Here is a 27,105-nt window from a genome sequence, read left to right as displayed (position 1 = left end):
GAAATTTGATTTTAATCAAATTAGGTACGAATACACACTTATAAACGAGAAAGTGATGTACCGCTTCAAAGTTATTTTTTAAGCGCATGATTTTCAGTAAAGTTCATAATGCAGAGCTGTCCAAGACCAACCTTATTATATATATCTGAAAACGATTTTAAGATGTGTATAGTCCTGTCTGACAATCGGATAGGTAGGACAGCGTAACTCCATATTGGAAAGGAAGTAACCACTCCTGCTGCAAGGCACTTTTGAACTTCGAGATCGTCATCGGTGGGAATGGCGAGATGAAACCGCCCTCCTAACAGCATTCCAGACATGCTGCGTAATGTTGAGAAGATCTAGATGGCCATTCGATATTCCGAATATCTTTACCACCAACTAATCGTCGACCAGCTGAGCGCTATGTGGCAGACGTTGTTGTACATTAACTAGGAGCCCAGCTCGAATATGAAGTGCTCACCTGAAAAATTCAACATAGGACACAAAGATGTCTTATACCTCGTAGAAGGTAAGATCCTTTTGTCAAACTCATGCAGGAATGCGCGGTAGTCCAACTTAATGCCTCCCCAATCCATTATACCTCCACCGCGATAATGATCATTTCCCTTCAAGAGGGAGAGATCGTACCGTGTTCTAAGTACTCTCCAGACACAGGTACGTCGAGAATCCAGGCTGAATCTCGACACATCTGTAAAAAAGATGGTGTTCCACTGGAAGTTGTTCCAAGGTGCGTGATCGTTACACCATGCTGAACGCCCTTCATTGTGCGCTGCAGAGATCGTGAACGCGAACGGCGGGTCTTTGGACAGACAGCTCTGACTTCTGGAGTCGTCGGGACACTATACACGGTGAAGCTCGGGTTCCATTGGCCGCATACAGCCAACGTAAGAGCTGTAAAGTTGTAGGAGTCCCGTGTCGCCGCGCTGAAAGTGACAAACAACGGTCCTCTTTCGTAGTTGTGGATCTCGGTGTACTTATTCAAATTCTTCTCGATATAGATCTAAATTCCCGAAATCGATTTCACAAACTGCATACGACTTTGGCAATTTATTGGGATCTGTAGCCATATGCCCTGTGATTTTGCTGCTTCCAATCTATTGATTATTCTCCATCTATTCATTTCATCCATACTTTCGTGGCTACTAATTTCACCTGATACATCATAAAATTTACGCAACCTTTGCGAGAAACACAGCGAGTGCCATGAAGGAGTAGGAGCACACAAGTCGCCGAAAACAACCTTGTCCGCTTACAGCCCCGCAGACCAACACTTGTACACTTACGTATTCGACTCTTAATATTTACATAATTCTTCGATGTCATAATTATTGCCTTTGTTTCAATACTTCTCGTAAAAGTAGTCATAATTTGCAAATTCTTTTAATTTTGCACACGCGCGTATAAAATATTAATGTGTATATTCATGTACGCTCATATTAATATTAAATTAAAAAGTATTTTTGCAGTCGGTATATTATAAATCATAGGCTACTAGAAACTTAGTTTAGTAGAATATAATAATTTTGGCTTCATGCTTTGGGAGAGCAAAATCTTTTGAATAATTCGTACTCTCAGAGAGGAGCAACGTAATTTGGTGTTATCGGACATACGCTAAAGATCTTATGCTTCATCCTCAGGCAAAAAAGTACTCTCGATGTTCCCGATCTTTATTTGTAAACACAAAGCATTGTGACTTACTGAATTCAGTATCATCTGTTCGAATCTCTTGCATTAAAAATATGAATAGCGGTTTGAGATGTAGTTTGCATTTAATATTTGTTTTAAAATTTAGCTGAAATCGAAAGTTCTACTTCTCGATTGCGAAAACTAATTATTACTCTACTTTGAGATAAAAATCATAGCATTGATATATGGAATTTTTGTTCAATAATCATCTGCTTGTGTAAATAGTTAACAAGCGCTTATTCAATAATCCTAAAACAAATTACTATGCTACTAACTGTATCTGAAAGTAATTTTGTTATGAAAGAAAGCTCAGGAAATGATCTGTGCCTTGGAAATTATTCATCTTCGCCGTTGTCTGGCATTTCAGCCAAACTTTAATCAGTTCAATAATTTCAAAACAGATTAGCACGGCTCGATGGTCTAGGGGTATGATTCTCGCTTTGGGTGCGAGAGGTCCCGGGTTCAAATCCCGGTCGAGCCCATGCTTTTTTTAATTTTATCTCTGAGACTGAAATAGTTTTTTGGCTTTCATTTGGTTATTATAAAATACACTTCAAAGAGTACGAGGGATGTGTAAGGATGCCTTCGGGGAGTATTTTACTTTGTATACCTATGAAGATAGGTGTTAGAGCACGCGATAATAGAGTATTCATGCTTTATAAAGGGAGTCGTGGAGAAAAAATGAAAGCCATGGACTGTATATTTAATAAAAGGTCGTTCGGATATGCAATTAACAACGAGGCATATTTGCCTGAATGAAAATGGTAGTTACGTGAATTAGGGATGTTTTTAAAAAATGAAACGAAGATTTATATTATAGAGGACGTGTTTATTGCTTCTCAATCTCTGAAATTTTCAATCAGAAAGCAGGCTGATTAATTTTGAAATATAAGTCAAAGATCTTATATTATGCAAAAGAGCAACACACTCATATCCGGCTATGTAAGAATGCGTTTGAAAAACAAATGAAAAGAATTTTATTTCGCTCCATGGCAATGCATAGCTATTTAATCGCTAATTTCAGCTAAAATTAGCTCGATGATAAGAGATTCATTAAATCTGAAAGTTAAATAAGAGACTCTATGTTTTGGTAAGTTGCTACACTGCGCGAATGTGCTGTGTGCAAATGCACTCGAATGTTGAATGGAAGCCGTTATGTTTCCTGCAGTAGTAGTAGCGGTTGTTAAACGGCGACGCTAAAGTAGTAGTAGCGGTTGTTAAACGGCGACGGTTGTTAAAATACGCACATGCCGTAATTTTTATTATATATTTCCGCGCATGACGCAATATTGACTATAATAATAATCACAATATCAATAACAATAATCATATGTGTTCTAAGGAACATTTTCAGAGAGAAAATCGGCAAATCAAGCTTCGATATCGTGGTTCGGTGGTCTAGGGGTATGATTCTCGCTTAGGGTGCGAGAGGTCCCGGGTTCAAATCCCGGCCGAGCCCAGTTTTGGAAGATTCATTTATGAACATTTCGCATTTGCAAAGATTAATTTGAATTTTGTTCGTCATTTTCATAAACTTTTAATCATTTTTCTCGTTATAAGTTAACGAAAAAATTCACTTCAAAATTTAGTATTGATTTAACTAAATATTTTGCGTGCGCACATTTCATTTCTATAATTTCTTGATATTTCCTTATGACAGAAGTATATTCTATTTTGCACTATTTATGTAATAATGAATTAATTTATTTTTATATTAATTCTTCAATTATTTTAAAATGATATATATATTTATATATCTGTGTATATGCTTATATGTATACCTGAAATATTGTGCTGGATTAAAAGAATTTGCACTATTCTGAAAATCTAGTGAAATTTGATTTTAATCAAATTAGGTACGAATACACACTTATAAACGAGAAAGTGATGTACCGCTTCAAAGTTATTTTTTAAGCGCATGATTTTCAGTAAAGTTCATAATGCAGAGCTGTCCAAGACCAACCTTATTATATATATCTGAAAACGATTTTAAGATGTGTATAGTCCTGTCTGACAATCGGATAGGTAGGACAGCGTAACTCCATATTGGAAAGGAAGTAACCACTCCTGCTGCAAGGCACTTTTGAACTTCGAGATCGTCATCGGTGGGAATGGCGAGATGAAACCGCCCTCCTAACAGCATTCCAGACATGCTGCGTAATGTTGAGAAGATCTAGATGGCCATTCGATATTCCGAATATCTTTACCACCAACTAATCGTCGACCAGCTGAGCGCTATGTGGCAGACGTTGTTGTACATTAACTAGGAGCCCAGCTCGAATATGAAGTGCTCACCTGAAAAATTCAACATAGGACACAAAGATGTCTTATACCTCGTAGAAGGTAAGATCCTTTTGTCAAACTCATGCAGGAATGCGCGGTAGTCCAACTTAATGCCTCCCCAATCCATTATACCTCCACCGCGATAATGATCATTTCCCTTCAAGAGGGAGAGATCGTACCGTGTTCTAAGTACTCTCCAGACACAGGTACGTCGAGAATCCAGGCTGAATCTCGACACATCTGTAAAAAAGATGGTGTTCCACTGGAAGTTGTTCCAAGGTGCGTGATCGTTACACCATGCTGAACGCCCTTCATTGTGCGCTGCAGAGATCGTGAACGCGAACGGCGGGTCTTTGGACAGACAGCTCTGACTTCTGGAGTCGTCGGGACACTATACACGGTGAAGCTCGGGTTCCATTGGCCGCATACAGCCAACGTAAGAGCTGTAAAGTTGTAGGAGTCCCGTGTCGCCGCGCTGAAAGTGACAAACAACGGTCCTCTTTCGTAGTTGTGGATCTCGGTCTACTTATTCAAATTCTTCTCGATATAGATCTAAATTCCCGAAATCGATTTCACAAACTGCATACGACTTTGGCAATTTATTGGGATCTGTAGCCATATGCCCTGTGATTTTGCTGCTTCCAATCTATTGATTATTCTCCATCTATTCATTTCATCCATACTTTCGTGGCTACTAATTTCACCTGATACATCATAAAATTTACGCAACCTTTGCGAGAAACACAGCGAGTGCCATGAAGGAGTAGGAGCACACAAGTCGCCGAAAACAACCTTGTCCGCTTACAGCCCCGCAGACCAACACTTGTACACTTACGTATTCGACTCTTAATATTTACATAATTCTTCGATGTCATAATTATTGCCTTTGTTTCAATACTTCTCGTAAAAGTAGTCATAATTTGCAAATTCTTTTAATTTTGCACACGCGCGTATAAAATATTAATGTGTATATTCATGTACGCTCATATTAATATTAAATTAAAAAGTATTTTTGCAGTCGGTATATTATAAATCATAGGCTACTAGAAACTTAGTTTAGTAGAATATAATAATTTTGGCTTCATGCTTTGGGAGAGCAAAATCTTTTGAATAATTCGTACTCTCAGAGAGGAGCAACGTAATTTGGTGTTATCGGACATACGCTAAAGATCTTATGCTTCATCCTCAGGCAAAAAAGTACTCTCGATGTTCCCGATCTTTATTTGTAAACACAAAGCATTGTGACTTACTGAATTCAGTATCATCTGTTCGAATCTCTTGCATTAAAAATATGAATAGCGGTTTGAGATGTAGTTTGCATTTAATATTTGTTTTAAAATTTAGCTGAAATCGAAAGTTCTACTTCTCGATTGCGAAAACTAATTATTACTCTACTTTGAGATAAAAATCATAGCATTGATATATGGAATTTTTGTTCAATAATCATCTGCTTGTGTAAATAGTTAACAAGCGCTTATTCAATAATCCTAAAACAAATTACTATGCTACTAACTGTATCTGAAAGTAATTTTGTTATGAAAGAAAGCTCAGGAAATGATCTGTGCCTTGGAAATTATTCATCTTCGCCGTTGTCTGGCATTTCAGCCAAACTTTAATCAGTTCAATAATTTCAAAACAGATTAGCACGGCTCGATGGTCTAGGGGTATGATTCTCGCTTTGGGTGCGAGAGGTCCCGGGTTCAAATCCCGGTCGAGCCCATGCTTTTTTTAATTTTATCTCTGAGACTGAAATAGTTTTTGGCTTTCATTTGGTTATTATAAAATACACTTCAAAGAGTACGAGGGATGTGTAAGGATGCCTTCGGGGAGTATTTTACTTTGTATACCTATGAAGATAGGTTTTAGAGCACGCGATAATAGAGTATTCATGCTTTATAAAGGGAGTCGTGGAGAAAAAATGAAAGCCATGGACTCTATATTTAATAAAAGGTCGTTCGGATATGCAATTAACAACGAGGCATATTTACCTGAATGAAAATGGTAGTTACGTGAATTAGGGATGTTTTTAAAAAATGAAACGAAGATTTTATATTATAGAGGACGTGTTTATTGCTTCTCAATCTCTGAAATTTTCAATCAGAAAGCAGGCTGATTAATTTTGAAATATAAGTCAAAGATCTTATATTTTGCAAAAGAGCATCACACTCATATCCGGCTATGTAAGAATGCGTTTGAAAAACAAATGAAAAGAATTTTATTTCGGTCCATGGCAATGCATAGCTATTTAATCGCTAATTTCAGCTAAGATTAGCTCGATGATAAGAGATTCATTAAATCTGAAAGTTAAATAAGAGACTCTATGTTTTGGTAAGTTGCTACACTGCGCGAATGTGCTGTGTGCAAATGCACTCGAATGTTGAATGGAAGCCGTTATGTTTCCTGCAGTAGTAGTAGCGGTTGTTAAACGGCGACGCTAAAGTAGTAGTAGCGGTTGTTAAACGGCGACGGTTGTTAAAATACGCACATGCCGTAATTTTTATTATATATTTCCGCGCATGACGCAATATTGACTATAATAATAATCACAATATCAATAACAATAATCATATGTGTTCTAAGGAACATTTTCAGAGAGAAAATCGGCAAATCAAGCTTCGATATCGTGGTTCGGTGGTCTAGGGGTATGATTCTCGCTTAGGGTGCGAGAGGTCCCGGGTTCAAATCCCGGCCGAGCCCAGTTTTGGAAGATTCATTTATGAACATTTCGCATTTGCAAAGATTAATTTGAATTTTGTTCGTCATTTTCATAAACTTTTAATCATTTTTCTCGTTATAAGTTAACGAAAAAATTCACTTCAAAATTTAGTATTGATTTAACTAAATATTTTGCGTGCGCACATTTCATTTCTATAATTTCTTGATATTTCCTTATGACAGAAGTATATTCTATTTTGCACTATTTATGTAATAATGAATTAATTTATTTTTATATTAATTCTTCAATTATTTTAAAATGATATATATATTTATATATCTGTGTATATGCTTATATGTATACCTGAAATATTGTGCTGGATTAAAAGAATTTGCACTATTCTGAAAATCTAGTGAAATTTGATTTTAATCAAATTAGGTACGAATACACACTTATAAACGAGAAAGTGATGTACCGCTTCAAAGTTATTTTTTAAGCGCATGATTTTCAGTAAAGTTCATAATGCAGAGCTGTCCAAGACCAACCTTATTATATATATCTGAAAACGATTTTAAGATGTGTATAGTCCTGTCTGACAATCGGATAGGTAGGACAGCGTAACTCCATATTGGAAAGGAAGTAACCACTCCTGCTGCAAGGCACTTTTGAACTTCGAGATCGTCATCGGTGGGAATGGCGAGATGAAACCGCCCTCCTAACAGCATTCCAGACATGCTGCGTAATGTTGAGAAGATCTAGATGGCCATTCGATATTCCGAATATCTTTACCACCAACTAATCGTCGACCAGCTGAGCGCTATGTGGCAGACGTTGTTGTACATTAACTAGGAGCCCAGCTCGAATATGAAGTGCTCACCTGAAAAATTCAACATAGGACACAAAGATGTCTTATACCTCGTAGAAGGTAAGATCCTTTTGTCAAACTCATGCAGGAATGCGCGGTAGTCCAACTTAATGCCTCCCCAATCCATTATACCTCCACCGCGATAATGATCATTTCCCTTCAAGAGGGAGAGATCGTACCGTGTTCTAAGTACTCTCCAGACACAGGTACGTCGAGAATCCAGGCTGAATCTCGACACATCTGTAAAAAAGATGGTGTTCCACTGGAAGTTGTTCCAAGGTGCGTGATCGTTACACCATGCTGAACGCCCTTCATTGTGCGCTGCAGAGATCGTGAACGCGAACGGCGGGTCTTTGGACAGACAGCTCTGACTTCTGGAGTCGTCGGGACACTATACACGGTGAAGCTCGGGTTCCATTGGCCGCATACAGCCAACGTAAGAGCTGTAAAGTTGTAGGAGTCCCGTGTCGCCGCGCTGAAAGTGACAAACAACGGTCCTCTTTCGTAGTTGTGGATCTCGGTCTACTTATTCAAATTCTTCTCGATATAGATCTAAATTCCCGAAATCGATTTCACAAACTGCATACGACTTTGGCAATTTATTGGGATCTGTAGCCATATGCCCTGTGATTTTGCTGCTTCCAATCTATTGATTATTCTCCATCTATTCATTTCATCCATACTTTCGTGGCTACTAATTTCACCTGATACATCATAAAATTTACGCAACCTTTGCGAGAAACACAGCGAGTGCCATGAAGGAGTAGGAGCACACAAGTCGCCGAAAACAACCTTGTCCGCTTACAGCCCCGCAGACCAACACTTGTACACTTACGTATTCGACTCTTAATATTTACATAATTCTTCGATGTCATAATTATTGCCTTTGTTTCAATACTTCTCGTAAAAGTAGTCATAATTTGCAAATTCTTTTAATTTTGCACACGCGCGTATAAAATATTAATGTGTATATTCATGTACGCTCATATTAATATTAAATTAAAATGTATTTTTGCAGTCGGTATATTATAAATCATAGGCTACTAGAAACTTAGTTTAGTAGAATATAATAATTTTGGCTTCATGCTTTGGGAGAGCAAAATCTTTTGAATAATTCGTACTCTCAGAGAGGAGCAACGTAATTTGGTGTTATCGGACATACGCTAAAGATCTTATGCTTCATCCTCAGGCAAAAAAGTACTCTCGATGTTCCCGATCTTTATTTGTAAACACAAAGCATTGTGACTTACTGAATTCAGTATCATCTGTTCGAATCTCTTGCATTAAAAATATGAATAGCGGTTTGAGATGTAGTTTGCATTTAATATTTGTTTTAAAATTTAGCTGAAATCGAAAGTTCTACTTCTCGATTGCGAAAACTAATTATTACTCTACTTTGAGATAAAAATCATAGCATTGATATATGGAATTTTTGTTCAATAATCATCTGCTTGTGTAAATAGTTAACAAGCGCTTATTCAATAATCCTAAAACAAATTACTATGCTACTAACTGTATCTGAAAGTAATTTTGTTATGAAAGAAAGCTCAGGAAATGATCTGTGCCTTGGAAATTATTCATCTTCGCCGTTGTCTGGCATTTCAGCCAAACTTTAATCAGTTCAATAATTTCAAAACAGATTAGCACGGCTCGATGGTCTAGGGGTATGATTCTCGCTTTGGGTGCGAGAGGTCCCGGGTTCAAATCCCGGTCGAGCCCATGCTTTTTTTAATTTTATCTCTGAGACTGAAATAGTTTTTTGGCTTTCATTTGGTTATTATAAAATACACTTCAAAGAGTACGAGGGATGTGTAAGGATGCCTTCGGGGAGTATTTTACTTTGTATACCTATGAAGATAGGTGTTAGAGCACGCGATAATAGAGTATTCATGCTTTATAAAGGGAGTCGTGGAGAAAAAATGAAAGCCATGGACTGTATATTTAATAAAAGGTCGTTCGGATATGCAATTAACAACGAGGCATATTTGCCTGAATGAAAATGGTAGTTACGTGAATTAGGGATGTTTTTAAAAAATGAAACGAAGATTTATATTATAGAGGACGTGTTTATTGCTTCTCAATCTCTGAAATTTTCAATCAGAAAGCAGGCTGATTAATTTTGAAATATAAGTCAAAGATCTTATATTATGCAAAAGAGCAACACACTCATATCCGGCTATGTAAGAATGCGTTTGAAAAACAAATGAAAAGAATTTTATTTCGCTCCATGGCAATGCATAGCTATTTAATCGCTAATTTCAGCTAAAATTAGCTCGATGATAAGAGATTCATTAAATCTGAAAGTTAAATAAGAGACTCTATGTTTTGGTAAGTTGCTACACTGCGCGAATGTGCTGTGTGCAAATGCACTCGAATGTTGAATGGAAGCCGTTATGTTTCCTGCAGTAGTAGTAGCGGTTGTTAAACGGCGACGCTAAAGTAGTAGTAGCGGTTGTTAAACGGCGACGGTTGTTAAAATACGCACATGCCGTAATTTTTATTATATATTTCCGCGCATGACGCAATATTGACTATAATAATAATCACAATATCAATAACAATAATCATATGTGTTCTAAGGAACATTTTCAGAGAGAAAATCGGCAAATCAAGCTTCGATATCGTGGTTCGGTGGTCTAGGGGTATGATTCTCGCTTAGGGTGCGAGAGGTCCCGGGTTCAAATCCCGGCCGAGCCCAGTTTTGGAAGATTCATTTATGAACATTTCGCATTTGCAAAGATTAATTTGAATTTTGTTCGTCATTTTCATAAACTTTTAATCATTTTTCTCGTTATAAGTTAACGAAAAAATTCACTTCAAAATTTAGTATTGATTTAACTAAATATTTTGCGTGCGCACATTTCATTTCTATAATTTCTTGATATTTCCTTATGACAGAAGTATATTCTATTTTGCACTATTTATGTAATAATGAATTAATTTATTTTTATATTAATTCTTCAATTATTTTAAAATGATATATATATTTATATATCTGTGTATATGCTTATATGTATACCTGAAATATTGTGCTGGATTAAAAGAATTTGCACTATTCTGAAAATCTAGTGAAATTTGATTTTAATCAAATTAGGTACGAATACACACTTATAAACGAGAAAGTGATGTACCGCTTCAAAGTTATTTTTTAAGCGCATGATTTTCAGTAAAGTTCATAATGCAGAGCTGTCCAAGACCAACCTTATTATATATATCTGAAAACGATTTTAAGATGTGTATAGTCCTGTCTGACAATCGGATAGGTAGGACAGCGTAACTCCATATTGGAAAGGAAGTAACCACTCCTGCTGCAAGGCACTTTTGAACTTCGAGATCGTCATCGGTGGGAATGGCGAGATGAAACCGCCCTCCTAACAGCATTCCAGACATGCTGCGTAATGTTGAGAAGATCTAGATGGCCATTCGATATTCCGAATATCTTTACCACCAACTAATCGTCGACCAGCTGAGCGCTATGTGGCAGACGTTGTTGTACATTAACTAGGAGCCCAGCTCGAATATGAAGTGCTCACCTGAAAAATTCAACATAGGACACAAAGATGTCTTATACCTCGTAGAAGGTAAGATCCTTTTGTCAAACTCATGCAGGAATGCGCGGTAGTCCAACTTAATGCCTCCCCAATCCATTATACCTCCACCGCGATAATGATCATTTCCCTTCAAGAGGGAGAGATCGTACCGTGTTCTAAGTACTCTCCAGACACAGGTACGTCGAGAATCCAGGCTGAATCTCGACACATCTGTAAAAAATATGGTGTTCCACTGGAAGTTGTTCCAAGGTGCGTGATCGTTACACCATGCTGAACGCCCTTCATTGTGCGCTGCAGAGATCGTGAACGCGAACGGCGGGTCTTTGGACAGACAGCTCTGACTTCTGGAGTCGTCGGGACACTATACACGGTGAAGCTCGGGTTCCATTGGCCGCATACAGCCAACGTAAGAGCTGTAAAGTTGTAGGAGTCCCGTGTCGCCGCGCTGAAAGTGACAAACAACGGTCCTCTTTCGTAGTTGTGGATCTCGGTCTACTTATTCAAATTCTTCTCGATATAGATCTAAATTCCCGAAATCGATTTCACAAACTGCATACGACTTTGGCAATTTATTGGGATCTGTAGCCATATGCCCTGTGATTTTGCTGCTTCCAATCTATTGATTATTCTCCATCTATTCATTTCATCCATACTTTCGTGGCTACTAATTTCACCTGATACATCATAAAATTTACGCAACCTTTGCGAGAAACACAGCGAGTGCCATGAAGGAGTAGGAGCACACAAGTCGCCGAAAACAACCTTGTCCGCTTACAGCCCCGCAGACCAACACTTGTACACTTACGTATTCGACTCTTAATATTTACATAATTCTTCGATGTCATAATTATTGCCTTTGTTTCAATACTTCTCGTAAAAGTAGTCATAATTTGCAAATTCTTTTAATTTTGCACACGCGCGTATAAAATATTAATGTGTATATTCATGTACGCTCATATTAATATTAAATTAAAAAGTATTTTTGCAGTCGGTATATTATAAATCATAGGCTACTAGAAACTTAGTTTAGTAGAATATAATAATTTTGGCTTCATGCTTTGGGAGAGCAAAATCTTTTGAATAATTCGTACTCTCAGAGAGGAGCAACGTAATTTGGTGTTATCGGACATACGCTAAAGATCTTATGCTTCATCCTCAGGCAAAAAAGTACTCTCGATGTTCCCGATCTTTATTTGTAAACACAAAGCATTGTGACTTACTGAATTCAGTATCATCTGTTCGAATCTCTTGCATTAAAAATATGAATAGCGGTTTGAGATGTAGTTTGCATTTAATATTTGTTTTAAAATTTAGCTGAAATCGAAAGTTCTACTTCTCGATTGCGAAAACTAATTATTACTCTACTTTGAGATAAAAATCATAGCATTGATATATGGAATTTTTGTTCAATAATCATCTGCTTGTGTAAATAGTTAACAAGCGCTTATTCAATAATCCTAAAACAAATTACTATGCTACTAACTGTATCTGAAAGTAATTTTGTTATGAAAGAAAGCTCAGGAAATGATCTGTGCCTTGGAAATTATTCATCTTCGCCGTTGTCTGGCATTTCAGCCAAACTTTAATCAGTTCAATAATTTCAAAACAGATTAGCACGGCTCGATGGTCTAGGGGTATGATTCTCGCTTTGGGTGCGAGAGGTCCCGCGTTCAAATCCCGGTCGAGCCCATGCTTTTTTTAATTTTATCTCTGAGACTGAAATAGTTTTTGGCTTTCATTTGGTTATTATAAAATACACTTCAAAGAGTACGAGGGATGTGTAAGGATGCCTTCGGGGAGTATTTTACTTTGTATACCTATGAAGATAGGTTTTAGAGCACGCGATAATAGAGTATTCATGCTTTATAAAGGGAGTCGTGGAGAAAAAATGAAAGCCATGGACTCTATATTTAATAAAAGGTCGTTCGGATATGCAATTAACAACGAGGCATATTTGCCTGAATGAAAATGGTAGTTACGTGAATTAGGGATGTTTTTAAAAAATGAAACGAAGATTTTATATTATAGAGGACTGTTTATTGCTTCTCAATCTCTGAAATTTTCAATCAGAAAGCAGGCTGATTAATTTTGAAATATAAGTCAAAGATCTTATATTTTGCAAAAGAGCATCACACTCATATCCGGCTATGTAAGAATGCGTTTGAAAAACAAATGAAAAGAATTTTATTTCGCTCCATGGCAATGCATAGCTATTTAATCGCTAATTTCAGCTAAGATTAGCTCGATGATAAGAGATTCATTAAATCTGAAAGTTAAATAAGAGACTCTATGTTTTGGTAAGTTGCTACACTGCGCGAATGTGCTGTGTGCAAATGCACTCGAATGTTGAATGGAAGCCGTTATGTTTCCTGCAGTAGTAGTAGCGGTTGTTAAACGGCGACGCTAAAGTAGTAGTAGCGGTTGTTAAACGGCGACGGTTGTTAAAATACGCACATGCCGTAATTTTTATTATATATTTCCGCGCATGACGCAATATTGACTATAATAATAATCACAATATCAATAACAATAATCATATGTGTTCTAAGGAACATTTTCAGAGAGAAAATCGGCAAATCAAGCTCCGATATCGTGGTTCGGTGGTCTAGGGGTATGATTCTCGCTTAGGGTGCGAGAGGTCCCTGGTTCAAATCCCGGCCGAGCCCAGTTTTGGAAGATTCATTTATGAACATTTCGCATTTGCAAAGATTAATTTGAATTTTGTTCGTCATTTTCATAAACTTTTAATCATTTTTCTCGTTATAAGTTAACGAAAAAATTCACTTCAAAATTTAGTATTGATTTAACTAAATATTTTGCGTGCGCACATTTCATTTCTATAATTTCTTGATTTTTCCTTATGACAGAAGTATATTCTATTTTGCACTATTTATGTAATAATGAATTAATTTATTTTTATATTAATTCTTCAATTATTTTAAAATGATATATATATTTATATATCTGTGTATATGCTTATATGTATACCTGAAATATTGTGCTGGATTAAAAGAATTTGCACTATTCTGAAAATCTAGTGAAATTTGATTTTAATCAAATTAGGTACGAATACACACTTATAAACAAGAAAGTGATGTACCGCTTCAAAGTTATTTTTTAAGCGCATGATTTTCAGTAAAGTTCATAATGCAGAGCTGTCCAAGACCAACCTTATTATATATATCTGAAAACGATTTTAAGATGTGTATAGTCCTGTCTGACAATCGGATAGGTAGGGCAGCGTAACTCCATATTGGAAAGGAAGTAACCACTCCTGCTGCAAGGCACTTTTGAACTCCGAGATCGTCATCGGTGGGAATGGCGAGATGAAACCGCCCTCCTAACAGCATTCCAGACATGCTGCGTAATGTTGAGAAGATCTAGATGGCCATTCGATATTCCGAATATCTTTACCACCAACTAATCGTCGACCAGCTGAGCGCTATGTGGCAGACGTTGTTGTACATTAACTAGGAGCCCAGCTCGAATATGAAGTGCTGACCTGAAAAATTCAACATAGGACACAAAGATGTCTTATACCTCGTAGAAGGTAAGATCCTTTTGTCAAACTCATGCAGGAATGCGCGGTAGTCCAACTTAATGCCTCCCCAATCCATTATACCTCCACCGTCATAATGATCATTTCCCTTCAAGAGGGAGAGATCGTACCGTGTTCTAAGTACTCTCCAGACACAGGTACGTCGAGAATCCAGGCTGAATCTCGACACATCTGTAAAAAAGATGGTGTTCCACTGGAAGTTGTTCCAAGGTGCGTGCTCGTTACACCATGCTGAACGCCCTTCATTGTGCGCTGCAGAGATCGTGAACGCGAACGGCGGGTCTTTGGACAGACAGCTCTGACTTTTGGAGTCGTCGGGACACTATACACGGTGAAGCTCGGGTTCCATTGGCCGCATACAGCCAACGTAAGAGCTGTAAAGTTGTAGGAGTCCCGTGTCGCCGCGCTGAAAGTGACAAACAACGGTCCTCTTTCGTAGTTGTGGATCTTGGTCTACTTATTCAAATTCTTCTCGATATAGATCTAAATTCCCGAAATCGATTTCACAAACTGCATACGACTTTGGCAATTTATTGGGATCTGTAGCCATATGCCCTGTGATTTTGCTGCTTCCAATCTATTGATTATTCTCCATCTATTCATTTCATCCATACTTTCGTGGCTACTCATTTCACCTGATACATCATAAAATTTACGCAACCTTTGCGAGAAACACAGCGAGTGCCATGAAGGAGTAGGAGCACACAAGTCGTCGAAAACAACCTTGTCCGCTTACAGCCTCGAAGACCAACACTTGTACACTTACGTATTCGACTCTTAATATTTACATAATTCTTCGATGTCATAATTATTTCCTTTGTTTCAATCCTTCTCGTAAAAATAGTCATAATTTGCAAATTCTTTTAATTTTGCACACGCGCGTATAAAATATTAATGTGTATATTCATGTACGCTCATATTAATATTAAATTAAAAAGTATTTTTGCAGTCGGTATATTATAAATCATAGGCTACTAGAAACTTAGTTTAGTAGAATATAATAATTTTGGCTTCATGCTTTGGGAGAGCAAAATCTTTTGAATAATTCGTACTCTCAGAGAGGAGCAACGTAATTTGGTGTTATCGGACATACGCTAAAGATCTTATGCTTCATCCTCAGGCAAAAAAGTACTCTCGATGTTCCCGATCTTTATTTGTAAACACAAAGCATTGTGACTTACTGAATTCAGTATCATCTGTTCGAATCTCTTGCATTAAAAATATGAATAGCGGTTTGAGATGTAGTTTGCATTTAATATTTGTTTTAAAATTTAGCTGAAATCGAAAGTTCTACTTCTCGATTGCGAAAACTAATTATTACTCTACTTTGAGATAAAAATCATAGCATTGATATATGGAATTTTTGTTCAATAATCATCTGCTTGTGTAAATAGTTAACAAGCGCTTATTCAATAATCCTAAAACAAATTACTATGCTACTAACTGTATCTGAAAGTAATTTTGTTATGAAAGAAAGCTCAGGAAATGATCTGTGCCTTGGAAATTATTCATCTTCGCCGTTGTCTGGCATTTCAGCCAAACTTTAATCAGTTCAATAATTTCAAAACAGATTAGCACGGCTCGATGGTCTAGGGGTATGATTCTCGCTTTGGGTGCGAGAGGTCCCGGGTTCAAATCCCGGTCGAGCCCATGCTTTTTTTAATTTTATCTCTGAGACTGAAATAGTTTTTGGCTTTCATTTGGTTATTATAAAATACACTTCAAAGAGTACGAGGGATGTGTAAGGATGCCTTCGGGGAGTATTTTACTTTGTATACCTATGAAGATAGGTTTTAGAGCACGCGATAATAGAGTATTCATGCTTTATAAAGGGAGTCGTGGAGAAAAAATGAAAGCCATGGACTCTATATTTAATAAAAGGTCGTTCGGATATGCAATTAACAACGAGGCATATTTGCCTGAATGAAAATGGTAGTTACGTGAATTAGGGATGTTTTTAAAAAATGAAACGAAGATTTTATATTATAGAGGACGTGTTTATTGCTTCTCAATCTCTGAAATTTTCAATCAGAAAGCAGGCTGATTAATTTTGAAATATAAGTCAAAGATCTTATATTTTGCAAAAGAGCATCACACTCATATCCGGCTATGTAAGAATGCGTTTGAAAAACAAATGAAAAGAATTTTATTTCGCTCCATGGCAATGCATAGCTATTTAATCGCTAATTTCAGCTAAGATTAGCTCGATGATAAGAGATTCATTAAATCTGAAAGTTAAATAAGAGACTCTATGTTTTGGTAAGTTGCTACACTGCGCGAATGTGCTGTGTGCAAATGCACTCGAATGTTGAATGGAAGCCGTTATGTTTCCTGCAGTAGTAGTAGCGGTTGTTAAACGGCGACGCTAAAGTAGTAGTAGCGGTTGTTAAACGGCGACGGTTGTTAAAATACGCACATGCCGTAATTTTTATTATATATTTCCGCGCATGACGCAATATTGACTATAATAATAATCACAATATCAATAACAATAATCATATGTGTTCTAAGGAACATTTTCAGAGAGAAAATCGGCAAATCAAGCTTCGATATCGTGGTTCGGTGGTCTAGGGGTATGATTCTCGCTTAGGGTGCGAGAGGTCCCTGGTTCAAATCCCGGCCGAGCCCAGTTTTGGAAGATTCATTTATGAACATTTCGCATTTGCAAAGATTAATTTGAATTTTGTTCGTCATTTTCATAAACTTTTAATCATTTTTCTCGTTATAAGTTAACGAAAAAATTCACTTCAAAATTTAGTATTGATTTAACTAAATATTTTGCGTGCGCACATTTCATTTCTATAATTTCTTGATTTTTCCTTATGACAGAAGTATATTCTATTTTGCACTATTTATGTAATAATGAATTAATTTATTTTTATATTAATTCTTCAATTATTTTAAAATGATATATATATTTATATATCTGTGTATATGCTTATATGTATACCTGAAATATTGTGCTGGATTAAAAGAATTTGCACTATTCTGAAAATCTAGTGAAATTTGATTTTAATCAAATTAGGTACGAATACACACTTATAAACAAGAAAGTGATGTACCGCTTCAAAGTTATTTTTTAAGCGCATGATTTTCAGTAAAGTTCATAATGCAGAGCTGTCCAAGACCAACCTTATTATATATATCTGAAAACGATTTTAAGATGTGTATAGTCCTGTCTGACAATCGGATAGGTAGGGCAGCGTAACTCCATATTGGAAAGGAAGTAACCACTCCTGCTGCAAGGCACTTTTGAACTCCGAGATCGTCATCGGTGGGAATGGCGAGATGAAACCGCCCTCCTAACAGCATTCCAGACATGCTGCGTAATGTTGAGAAGATCTAGATGGCCATTCGATATTCCGAATATCTTTACCACCAACTAATCGTCGACCAGCTGAGCGCTATGTGGCAGACGTTGTTGTACATTAACTAGGAGCCCAGCTCGAATATGAAGTGCTGACCTGAAAAATTCAACATAGGACACAAAGATGTCTTATACCTCGTAGAAGGTAAGATCCTTTTGTCAAACTCATGCAGGAATGCGCGGTAGTCCAACTTAATGCCTCCCCAATCCATTATACCTCCACCGTCATAATGATCATTTCCCTTCAAGAGGGAGAGATCGTACCGTGTTCTAAGTACTCTCCAGACACAGGTACGTCGAGAATCCAGGCTGAATCTCGACACATCTGTAAAAAAGATGGTGTTCCACTGGAAGTTGTTCCAAGGTGCGTGCTCGTTACACCATGCTGAACGCCCTTCATTGTGCGCTGCAGAGATCGTGAACGCGAACGGCGGGTCTTTGGACAGACAGCTCTGACTTTTGGAGTCGTCGGGACACTATACACGGTGAAGCTCGGGTTCCATTGGCCGCATACAGCCAACGTAAGAGCTGTAAAGTTGTAGGAGTCCCGTGTCGCCGCGCTGAAAGTGACAAACAACGGTCCTCTTTCGTAGTTGTGGATCTTGGTCTACTTATTCAAATTCTTCTCGATATAGATCTAAATTCCCGAAATCGATTTCACAAACTGCATACGACTTTGGCAATTTATTGCGATCTGTAGCCATATGCCCTGTGATTTTGCTGCTTCCAATCTATTGATTATTCTCCATCTATTCATTTCATCCATACTTTCGTGGCTACTCATTTCACCTGATACATCATAAAATTTACGCAACCTTTGCGAGAAACACAGCGAGTGCCATGAAGGAGTAGGAGCACACAAGTCGTCGAAAACAACCTTGTCCGCTTACAGCCTCGAAGACCAACACTTGTACACTTACGTATTCGACTCTTAATATTTACATAATTCTTCGATGTCATAATTATTTCCTTTGTTTCAATCCTTCTCGTAAAAATAGTCATAATTTGCAAATTCTTTTAATTTTGCACACGCGCGTATAAAATATTAATGTGTATATTCATGTACGCTCATATTAATATTAAATTAAAAAGTATTTTTGCAGTCGGTATATTATAAATCATAGGCTACTAGAAACTTAGTTTAGTAGAATATAATAATTTTGGCTTCATGCTTTGGGAGAGCAAAATCTTTTGAATAATTCGTACTCTCAGAGAGGAGCAACGTAATTTGGTGTTATCGGACATACGCTAAAGATCTTATGCTTCATCCTCAGGCAAAAAAGTACTCTCGATGTTCCCGATCTTTATTTGTAAACACAAAGCGTTGTGACTTACTGAATTCAGTATCATCTGTTCGAATCTCTTGCATTAAAAATATGAATAGCGGTTTGAGATGTAGTTTGCATTTAATATTTGTTTTAAAATTTAGCTGAAATCGAAAGTTCTACTTCTCGATTGCGAAAACTAATTATTACTCTACTTTGAGATAAAAATCATAGCATTGATATATGGAATTTTTGTTCAATAATCATCTGCTTGTGTAAATAGTTAACGAGCGCTTATTCAATAATCCTAAAACAAATTACTATGCTACTAACTGTATCTGAAAGTAATTTTGTTATGAAAGAAAGCTCAGGAAATGATCTGTGCTTTGGAAATTATTCATCTTCGCCGTTGTCTGGCATTTCAGCCAAACTTTAATCAGTTCAATAATTTCAAAATAGCTTAGCACGGCTCGATGGTCTAGGGGTATGATTCTCGCTTTGGGTGCGAGAAGTCCCGGGTTCAAATCCCGGTCGAGCCCATGCTTTTTTTAATTTTATCTCTGAGACTGAAATAGTTTTTTGGCTTTCATTTGGTTATTATAAAATACACTTCAAAGAGTACGAGGGATATGTAAGGATGCCTTCGGGGAGTATTTTACTTTGTATACCTATGAAGATAGGTTTTAGAGCACGCGATAATAGAGTATTCATGCTTTATAAAGGGAGTCGTGGAGAAAAAATGAAAGCCATGGACTCTATATTTAATAAAAGGTCGTTCGGATATGCAATTAACAACGAGGCATATTTGCCTGAATGAAAATGGTAGTTACGTGAATTAGGGATGTTTTTAAAAAATGAAACGAAGATTTTATATTATAGAGGACGTGTTTATTGCTTCTCAATCTCTGAAATTTTCAATCAGAAAGCAGGCTGATTAATTTTGAAATATAAGTCAAAGATCTTATATTTTGCAAAAGAGCAACACACTCATATCCGGCTATGTAAGAATGCGTTTGAAAAACAAATGAAAAGAATTTTATTTCGCTCCACGGCAATGCATAGCTATTTAATCGCTAATTTCAGCTAAGATTAGCTCGATGATAAGAGATTCATTAAATCTGAAAGTTAAATAAGAGACTCTATGTTTTGGTAAGTTGCTACACTGCGCGAATGTGCTGTGTGCAAATGCACTCGAATGTTGAATGGAAGCCGTTATGTTTCCTGCAGTAGTAGTAGCGGTTGTTAAACGGCGACGCTAAAGTAGTAGTAGCGGTTGTTAAACGGCGACGGTTGTTAAAATACGCACATGCCGTAATTTTTATTATATATTTCCGCGCATGACGCAATATTGACTATAATAATAATCACAATATCAATAACAATAATCATATGTGTTCTAAGGAACATTTTCAGAGAGAAAATCGGCAAATCAAGCTTCGATATCGTGGTTCGGTGGTCTAGGGGTATGATTCTCGCTTAGGGTGCGAGAGGTCCCTGGTTCAAATCCCGGCCGAGCCCAGTTTTGGAAGATTCATTTATGAACATTTCGCATTTGCAAAGATTAATTTGAATTTTGTTCGTCATTTTCATAAACTTTTAATCATTTTTCTCGTTATAAGTTAACGAAAAAATTCACTTCAAAATTTAGTATTGATTTAACTAAATATTTTGCGTGCGCACATTTCATTTCTATAATTTCTTGATTTTTCCTTATGACAGAAGTATATTCTATTTTGCACTATTTATGTAATAATGAATTAATTTATTTTTATATTAATTCTTCAATTATTTTAAAATGATATATATATTTATATATCTGTGTATATGCTTATATGTATACCTGAAATATTGTGCTGGATTAAAAGAATTTGCACTATTCTGAAAATCTAGTGAAATTTGATTTTAATCAAATTAGGTACGAATACACACTTATAAACAAGAAAGTGATGTACCGCTTCAAAGTTATTTTTTAAGCGCATGATTTTCAGTAAAGTTCATAATGCAGAGCTGTCCAAGACCAACCTTATTATATATATCTGAAAACGATTTTAAGATGTGTATAGTCCTGTCTGACAATCGGATAGGTAGGGCAGCGTAACTCCATATTGGAAAGGAAGTAACCACTCCTGCTGCAAGGCACTTTTGAACTCCGAGATCGTCATCGGTGGGAATGGCGAGATGAAACCGCCCTCCTAACAGCATTCCAGACATGCTGCGTAATGTTGAGAAGATCTAGATGGCCATTCGATATTCCGAATATCTTTACCACCAACTAATCGTCGACCAGCTGAGCGCTATGTGGCAGACGTTGTTGTACATTAACTAGGAGCCCAGCTCGAATATGAAGTGCTGACCTGAAAAATTCAACATAGGACACAAAGATGTCTTATACCTCGTAGAAGGTAAGATCCTTTTGTCAAACTCATGCAGGAATGCGCGGTAGTCCAACTTAATGCCTCCCCAATCCATTATACCTCCACCGTCATAATGATCATTTCCCTTCAAGAGGGAGAGATCGTACCGTGTTCTAAGTACTCTCCAGACACAGGTACGTCGAGAATCCAGGCTGAATCTCGACACATCTGTAAAAAAGATGGTGTTCCACTGGAAGTTGTTCCAAGGTGCGTGCTCGTTACACCATGCTGAACGCCCTTCATTGTGCGCTGCAGAGATCGTGAACGCGAACGGCGGGTCTTTGGACAGACAGCTCTGACTTTTGGAGTCGTCGGGACACTATACACGGTGAAGCTCGGGTTCCATTGGCCGCATACAGCCAACGTAAGAGCTGTAAAGTTGTAGGAGTCCCGTGTCGCCGCGCTGAAAGTGACAAACAACGGTCCTCTTTCGTAGTTGTGGATCTTGGTCTACTTATTCAAATTCTTCTCGATATAGATCTAAATTCCCGAAATCGATTTCACAAACTGCATACGACTTTGGCAATTTATTGCGATCTGTAGCCATATGCCCTGTGATTTTGCTGCTTCCAATCTATTGATTATTCTCCATCTATTCATTTCATCCATACTTTCGTGGCTACTCATTTCACCTGATACATCATAAAATTTACGCAACCTTTGCGAGAAACACAGCGAGTGCCATGAAGGAGTAGGAGCACACAAGTCGTCGAAAACAACCTTGTCCGCTTACAGCCTCGAAGACCAACACTTGTACACTTACGTATTCGACTCTTAATATTTACATAATTCTTCGATGTCATAATTATTTCCTTTGTTTCAATCCTTCTCGTAAAAATAGTCATAATTTGCAAATTCTTTTAATTTTGCACACGCGCGTATAAAATATTAATGTGTATATTCATGTACGCTCATATTAATATTAAATTAAAAAGTATTTTTGCAGTCGGTATATTATAAATCATAGGCTACTAGAAACTTAGTTTAGTAGAATATACTAATTTTGGCTTCATGCTTTGGGAGAGCAAAATCTTTTGAATAATTCGTACTCTCAGAGAGGAGCAACGTAATTTGGTGTTATCGGACATACGCTAAAGATCTTATGCTTCATCCTCAGGCAAAAAAGTACTCTCGATGTTCCCGATCTTTATTTGTAAACACAAAGCGTTGTGACTTACTGAATTCAGTATCATCTGTTCGAATCTCTTGCATTAAAAATATGAATAGCGGTTTGAGATGTAGTTTGCATTTAATATTTGTTTTAAAATTTAGCTGAAATCGAAAGTTCTACTTCTCGATTGCGAAAACTAATTATTACTCTACTTTGAGATAAAAATCATAGCATTGATATATGGAATTTTTGTTCAATAATCATCTGCTTGTGTAAATAGTTAACGAGCGCTTATTCAATAATCCTAAAACAAATTACTATGCTACTAACTGTATCTGAAAGTAATTTTGTTATGAAAGAAAGCTCAGGAAATGATCTGTGCTTTGGAAATTATTCATCTTCGCCGTTGTCTGGCATTTCAGCCAAACTTTAATCAGTTCAATAATTTCAAAATAGCTTAGCACGGCTCGATGGTCTAGGGGTATGATTCTCGCTTTGGGTGCGAGAAGTCCCGGGTTCAAATCCCGGTCGAGCCCATGCTTTTTTTAATTTTATCTCTGAGACTGAAATAGTTTTTTGGCTTTCATTTGGTTATTATAAAATACACTTCAAAGAGTACGAGGGATATGTAAGGATGCCTTCGGGGAGTATTTTACTTTGTATACCTATGAAGATAGGTTTTAGAGCACGCGATAATAGAGTATTCATGCTTTATAAAGGGAGTCGTGGAGAAAAAATGAAAGCCATGGACTCTATATTTAATAAAAGGTCGTTCGGATATGCAATTAACAACGAGGCATATTTGCCTGAATGAAAATGGTAGTTACGTGAATTAGGGATGTTTTTAAAAAATGAAACGAAGATTTTATATTATAGAGGACGTGTTTATTGCTTCTCAATCTCTGAAATTTTCAATCAGAAAGCAGGCTGATTAATTTTGAAATATAAGTCAAAGATCTTATATTTTGCAAAAGAGCAACACACTCATATCCGGCTATGTAAGAATGCGTTTGAAAAACAAATGAAAAGAATTTTATTTCGCTCCACGGCAATGCATAGCTATTTAATCGCTAATTTCAGCTAAGATTAGCTCGATGATAAGAGATTCATTAAATCTGAAAGTTAAATAAGAGACTCTATGTTTTGGTAAGTTGCTACACTGCGCGAATGTGCTGTGTGCAAATGCACTCGAATGTTGAATGGAAGCCGTTATGTTTCCTGCAGTAGTAGTAGCGGTTGTTAAACGGCGACGCTAAAGTAGTAGTAGCGGTTGTTAAACGGCGACGGTTGTTAAAATACGCACATGCCGTAATTTTTATTATATATTTCCGCGTATGACGCAATATTGACTATAATAATAATCACAATATCAATAACAATAATCATATGTGTTCTAAGGAACTTTTTCAGAGAGAAAATCGGCAAATCAAGCTTCGATATCGTGGTTCGGTGGTCTAGGGGTATGATTCTCGCTTAGGGTGTGAGAGGTCTCGGGTTCAAATCCCGGCCGAGCCCAGTTTTGGAAGATTCATTTATGAACATTTCGCATTTGCAAAGATTAATTTGAATTTTGTTCGTCATTTTCATAAACTTTTAATCATTTTTCTCGTTATAAGTTAACGAAAAAATTCACTTCAAAATTTAGTATTGATTTAACTAAATATTTTGCGTGCGCACATTTCATTTCTATAATTTCTTGATTTTTCCTTATGACAGAAGTATATTCTATTTTGCACTATTTATGTAATAATGAATTAATTTATTTTTATATTAATTCTTCAATTATTTTAAAATGATTTATATATTTATATATCTGTGTATATGCTTATATGTATACCTGAAATATTGTGCTGGATTAAAAGAATTTGCACTATTCTGAAAATCTAGTGAAATTTGATTTTAATCAAATTAGGTACGAATACACACTTATAAACGAGAAAGTGATGTACCGCTTCAAAGTTATTTTTTAAGCGCATGATTTTCAGTAAAGTTCATAATGCAGAGCTGTCCAAGACCAACCTTATTATATATATCTGAAAACGATTTTAAGATGTGTATAGTCCTGTCTGACAACCGGTTAGGTAGGGCAGCGTAACTCCATATTGGAAAGGAAGTAACCACTCCTGCTGCAAGGCACTTTTGAACTTCGAGATCGTCATCGGTGGGAATGGCGAGATGAAACCGCCCTCCTAACAGCATTCCAGACATGCTGCGTAATGTTGAGAAGATCTAGATGGCCATTCGATATTCCGAATATCTTTACCACCAACTAATCGTCGACCAGCTGAGCGCTATGTGGCAGACGTTGTTGTACATTAACTAGGAGCCCAGCTCGAATATGAAGTGCTCACCTGAAAAATTCAACATAGGACACAAAGATGTCTTATACCTCGTAGAAGGTAAGATCCTTTTGTCAAACTCATGCAGGAATGCGCGGTAGTCCAACTTAATGCCTCCCCAATCCATTATACCTCCACCGCGATAATGATCATTTCCCTTCAAGAGGGAGAGATCGTACCGTGTTCTAAGTACTCTCCAGACACAGGTACGTCGAGAATCCAGGCTGAATCTCGACACATCTGTAAAAAAGATGGTGTTCCACTGGAAGTTGTTCCAAGGTGCGTGATCGTTACACCATGCTGAACGCCCTTCATTGTGCGCTGCAGAGATCGTGAACGCGAACGGCGGGTCTTTGGACAGACAGCTCTGACTTCTGGAGTCGTCGGGACACTATACATGGTGAAGCTCGGGTTCCATTGGCCGCATACAGCCAACGTAAGAGCTGTAAAGTTGTAGGAGTCCCGTGTCGCCGCGCTGAAAGTGACAAACAACGGTCCTCTTTCGTAGTTGTGGATCTTGGTCTACTTATTCAAATTCTTCTCGATATAGATCTAAATTCCCGAAATCGATTTCACAAACTGCATACGACTTTGGCAATTTATTGGGATCTGTAGCCATATGCCCTGTGATTTTGCTGCTTCCAATCTATTGATTATTCTCCATCTATTCATTTCATCCATACTTTCGTGGCTACTCATTTCACCTGATACATCATAAAATTTACGCAACCTTTGCGAGAAACACAGCGAGTGCCATCAAGGAGTAGGAGCACACAAGTCGCCGAAAACAACCTTGTCCGCTTACAGCCCCGAAGACCAACACTTGTACACTTACGTATTCGACTCTTAATATTTACATAATTCTTCGATGTCATAATTATTGCCTTTGTTTCAATACTTCTCGTAAAAGTAGTCATAATTTGCAAATTCTTTTAATTTTGCACACGCGCGTATAAAATATTAATGTGTATATTCATGTACGCTCATATTAATATTAAATTAAAAAGTATTTTTGCAGTCGGTATATTATAAATCATAGGCTACTAGAAACTTAGTTTAGTAGAATATAATAATTTTGGCTTCATGCTTTGGGAGAGCAAAATCTTTTGAATAATTCGTACTCTCAGAGAGGAGCAACGTAATTTGGTGTTATCGGACATACGCTAAAGATCTTATGCTTCATCCTCAGGCAAAAAAGTACTCTCGATGTTCCCGATCTTTATTTGTAAACACAAAGCATTGTGACTTACTGAATTCAGTATCATCTGTTCGAATCTCTTGCATTAAAAATATGAATAGCGGTTTGAGATGTAATTTGCATTTAATATTTGTTTTAAAATTTAGCTGAAATCGAAAGTTCTACTTCTCGATTGCGAAAACTAATTATTACTCTACTTTGAGATAAAAATCATAGCATTGATATATGGAATTTTTGTTCAATAATCATCTGCTTGTGTAAATAGTTAACGAGCGCTTATTCAATAATCCTAAAACAAATTACTATGCTACTAACTGTATCTGAAAGTAATTTTGTTATGAAAGAAAGCTCAGGAAATGATCTGTGCTTTGGAAATTATTCATCTTCGCCGTTGTCTGGCATTTCAGCCAAACTTTAATCAGTTCAATAATTTCAAAATAGCTTAGCACGGCTCGATGGTCTAGGGGTATGATTCTCGCTTTGGGTGCGAGAAGTCCCGGGTTCAAATCCCGGTCGAGCCCATGCTTTTTTTAATTTTATCTCTGAGACTGAAATAGTTTTTTGGCTTTCATTTGGTTATTATAAAATACACTTCAAAGAGTACGAGGGATATGTAAGGATGCCTTCGGGGAGTATTTTACTTTGTATACCTATGAAGATAGGTGTTAGAGCACGCGATAATAGAGTATTCATGCTTTATAAAGGGAGTCGTGGAGAAAAAATGAAAGCCATCGACTCTATATTTAATAAAAGGTCGTTCGGATATGCAATTAACAACGAGGCATATTTCCTTAATGAAAATGGTAGT

At 37.0% G+C, this 27,105-nt stretch overlaps 15 non-coding genes across 15 annotated transcripts; all 15 read left to right on the top strand.

Moving 5' to 3' along the window:
* The first annotated feature begins 2,098 nt into the window (after positions 1-2,098).
* TRNAP-UGG (transfer RNA proline (anticodon UGG)) lies at positions 2,099-2,170 on the top strand. Its single transcript has one exon. It is a non-coding gene; the product is annotated as a tRNA-Pro (tRNA).
* A 906-nt stretch (positions 2,171-3,076) lies between these two features.
* Positions 3,077-3,148, top strand: TRNAP-AGG (transfer RNA proline (anticodon AGG)). The gene has a single exon. It is a non-coding gene; the product is annotated as a tRNA-Pro (tRNA).
* Positions 3,149-5,619: 2,471 nt separating this feature from the next.
* TRNAP-UGG (transfer RNA proline (anticodon UGG)) lies at positions 5,620-5,691 on the top strand. The gene has a single exon. It is a non-coding gene; the product is annotated as a tRNA-Pro (tRNA).
* A 906-nt stretch (positions 5,692-6,597) lies between these two features.
* Positions 6,598-6,669, top strand: TRNAP-AGG (transfer RNA proline (anticodon AGG)). Its single transcript has one exon. It is a non-coding gene; the product is annotated as a tRNA-Pro (tRNA).
* A 2,471-nt stretch (positions 6,670-9,140) lies between these two features.
* TRNAP-UGG (transfer RNA proline (anticodon UGG)) lies at positions 9,141-9,212 on the top strand. The gene has a single exon. It is a non-coding gene; the product is annotated as a tRNA-Pro (tRNA).
* A 906-nt stretch (positions 9,213-10,118) lies between these two features.
* TRNAP-AGG (transfer RNA proline (anticodon AGG)) lies at positions 10,119-10,190 on the top strand. The gene has a single exon. It is a non-coding gene; the product is annotated as a tRNA-Pro (tRNA).
* A 2,471-nt stretch (positions 10,191-12,661) lies between these two features.
* TRNAP-UGG (transfer RNA proline (anticodon UGG)) lies at positions 12,662-12,733 on the top strand. Its single transcript has one exon. It is a non-coding gene; the product is annotated as a tRNA-Pro (tRNA).
* Positions 12,734-13,638: 905 nt separating this feature from the next.
* TRNAP-AGG (transfer RNA proline (anticodon AGG)) lies at positions 13,639-13,710 on the top strand. Its single transcript has one exon. It is a non-coding gene; the product is annotated as a tRNA-Pro (tRNA).
* A 2,471-nt stretch (positions 13,711-16,181) lies between these two features.
* On the top strand, positions 16,182-16,253 carry TRNAP-UGG (transfer RNA proline (anticodon UGG)). Its single transcript has one exon. It is a non-coding gene; the product is annotated as a tRNA-Pro (tRNA).
* Positions 16,254-17,159: 906 nt separating this feature from the next.
* On the top strand, positions 17,160-17,231 carry TRNAP-AGG (transfer RNA proline (anticodon AGG)). The gene has a single exon. It is a non-coding gene; the product is annotated as a tRNA-Pro (tRNA).
* Positions 17,232-19,702: 2,471 nt separating this feature from the next.
* Positions 19,703-19,774, top strand: TRNAP-UGG (transfer RNA proline (anticodon UGG)). The gene has a single exon. It is a non-coding gene; the product is annotated as a tRNA-Pro (tRNA).
* Positions 19,775-20,681: 907 nt separating this feature from the next.
* On the top strand, positions 20,682-20,753 carry TRNAP-AGG (transfer RNA proline (anticodon AGG)). Its single transcript has one exon. It is a non-coding gene; the product is annotated as a tRNA-Pro (tRNA).
* Positions 20,754-23,224: 2,471 nt separating this feature from the next.
* On the top strand, positions 23,225-23,296 carry TRNAP-UGG (transfer RNA proline (anticodon UGG)). The gene has a single exon. It is a non-coding gene; the product is annotated as a tRNA-Pro (tRNA).
* Positions 23,297-24,203: 907 nt separating this feature from the next.
* TRNAP-AGG (transfer RNA proline (anticodon AGG)) lies at positions 24,204-24,275 on the top strand. Its single transcript has one exon. It is a non-coding gene; the product is annotated as a tRNA-Pro (tRNA).
* A 2,471-nt stretch (positions 24,276-26,746) lies between these two features.
* On the top strand, positions 26,747-26,818 carry TRNAP-UGG (transfer RNA proline (anticodon UGG)). The gene has a single exon. It is a non-coding gene; the product is annotated as a tRNA-Pro (tRNA).
* The last annotated feature ends 287 nt before the right edge of the window (positions 26,819-27,105 follow it).

This window comes from Stegodyphus dumicola, chromosome 2, assembly GCF_044657685.1.
Source record: "Stegodyphus dumicola isolate Sdum_Otavi_A_Nest chromosome 2, ASM4465768v1".
NCBI classification, from domain to species: domain Eukaryota; kingdom Metazoa; phylum Arthropoda; class Arachnida; order Araneae; family Eresidae; genus Stegodyphus; species Stegodyphus dumicola.
This window is presented reverse-complemented; position numbering and strand designations above follow the sequence as displayed.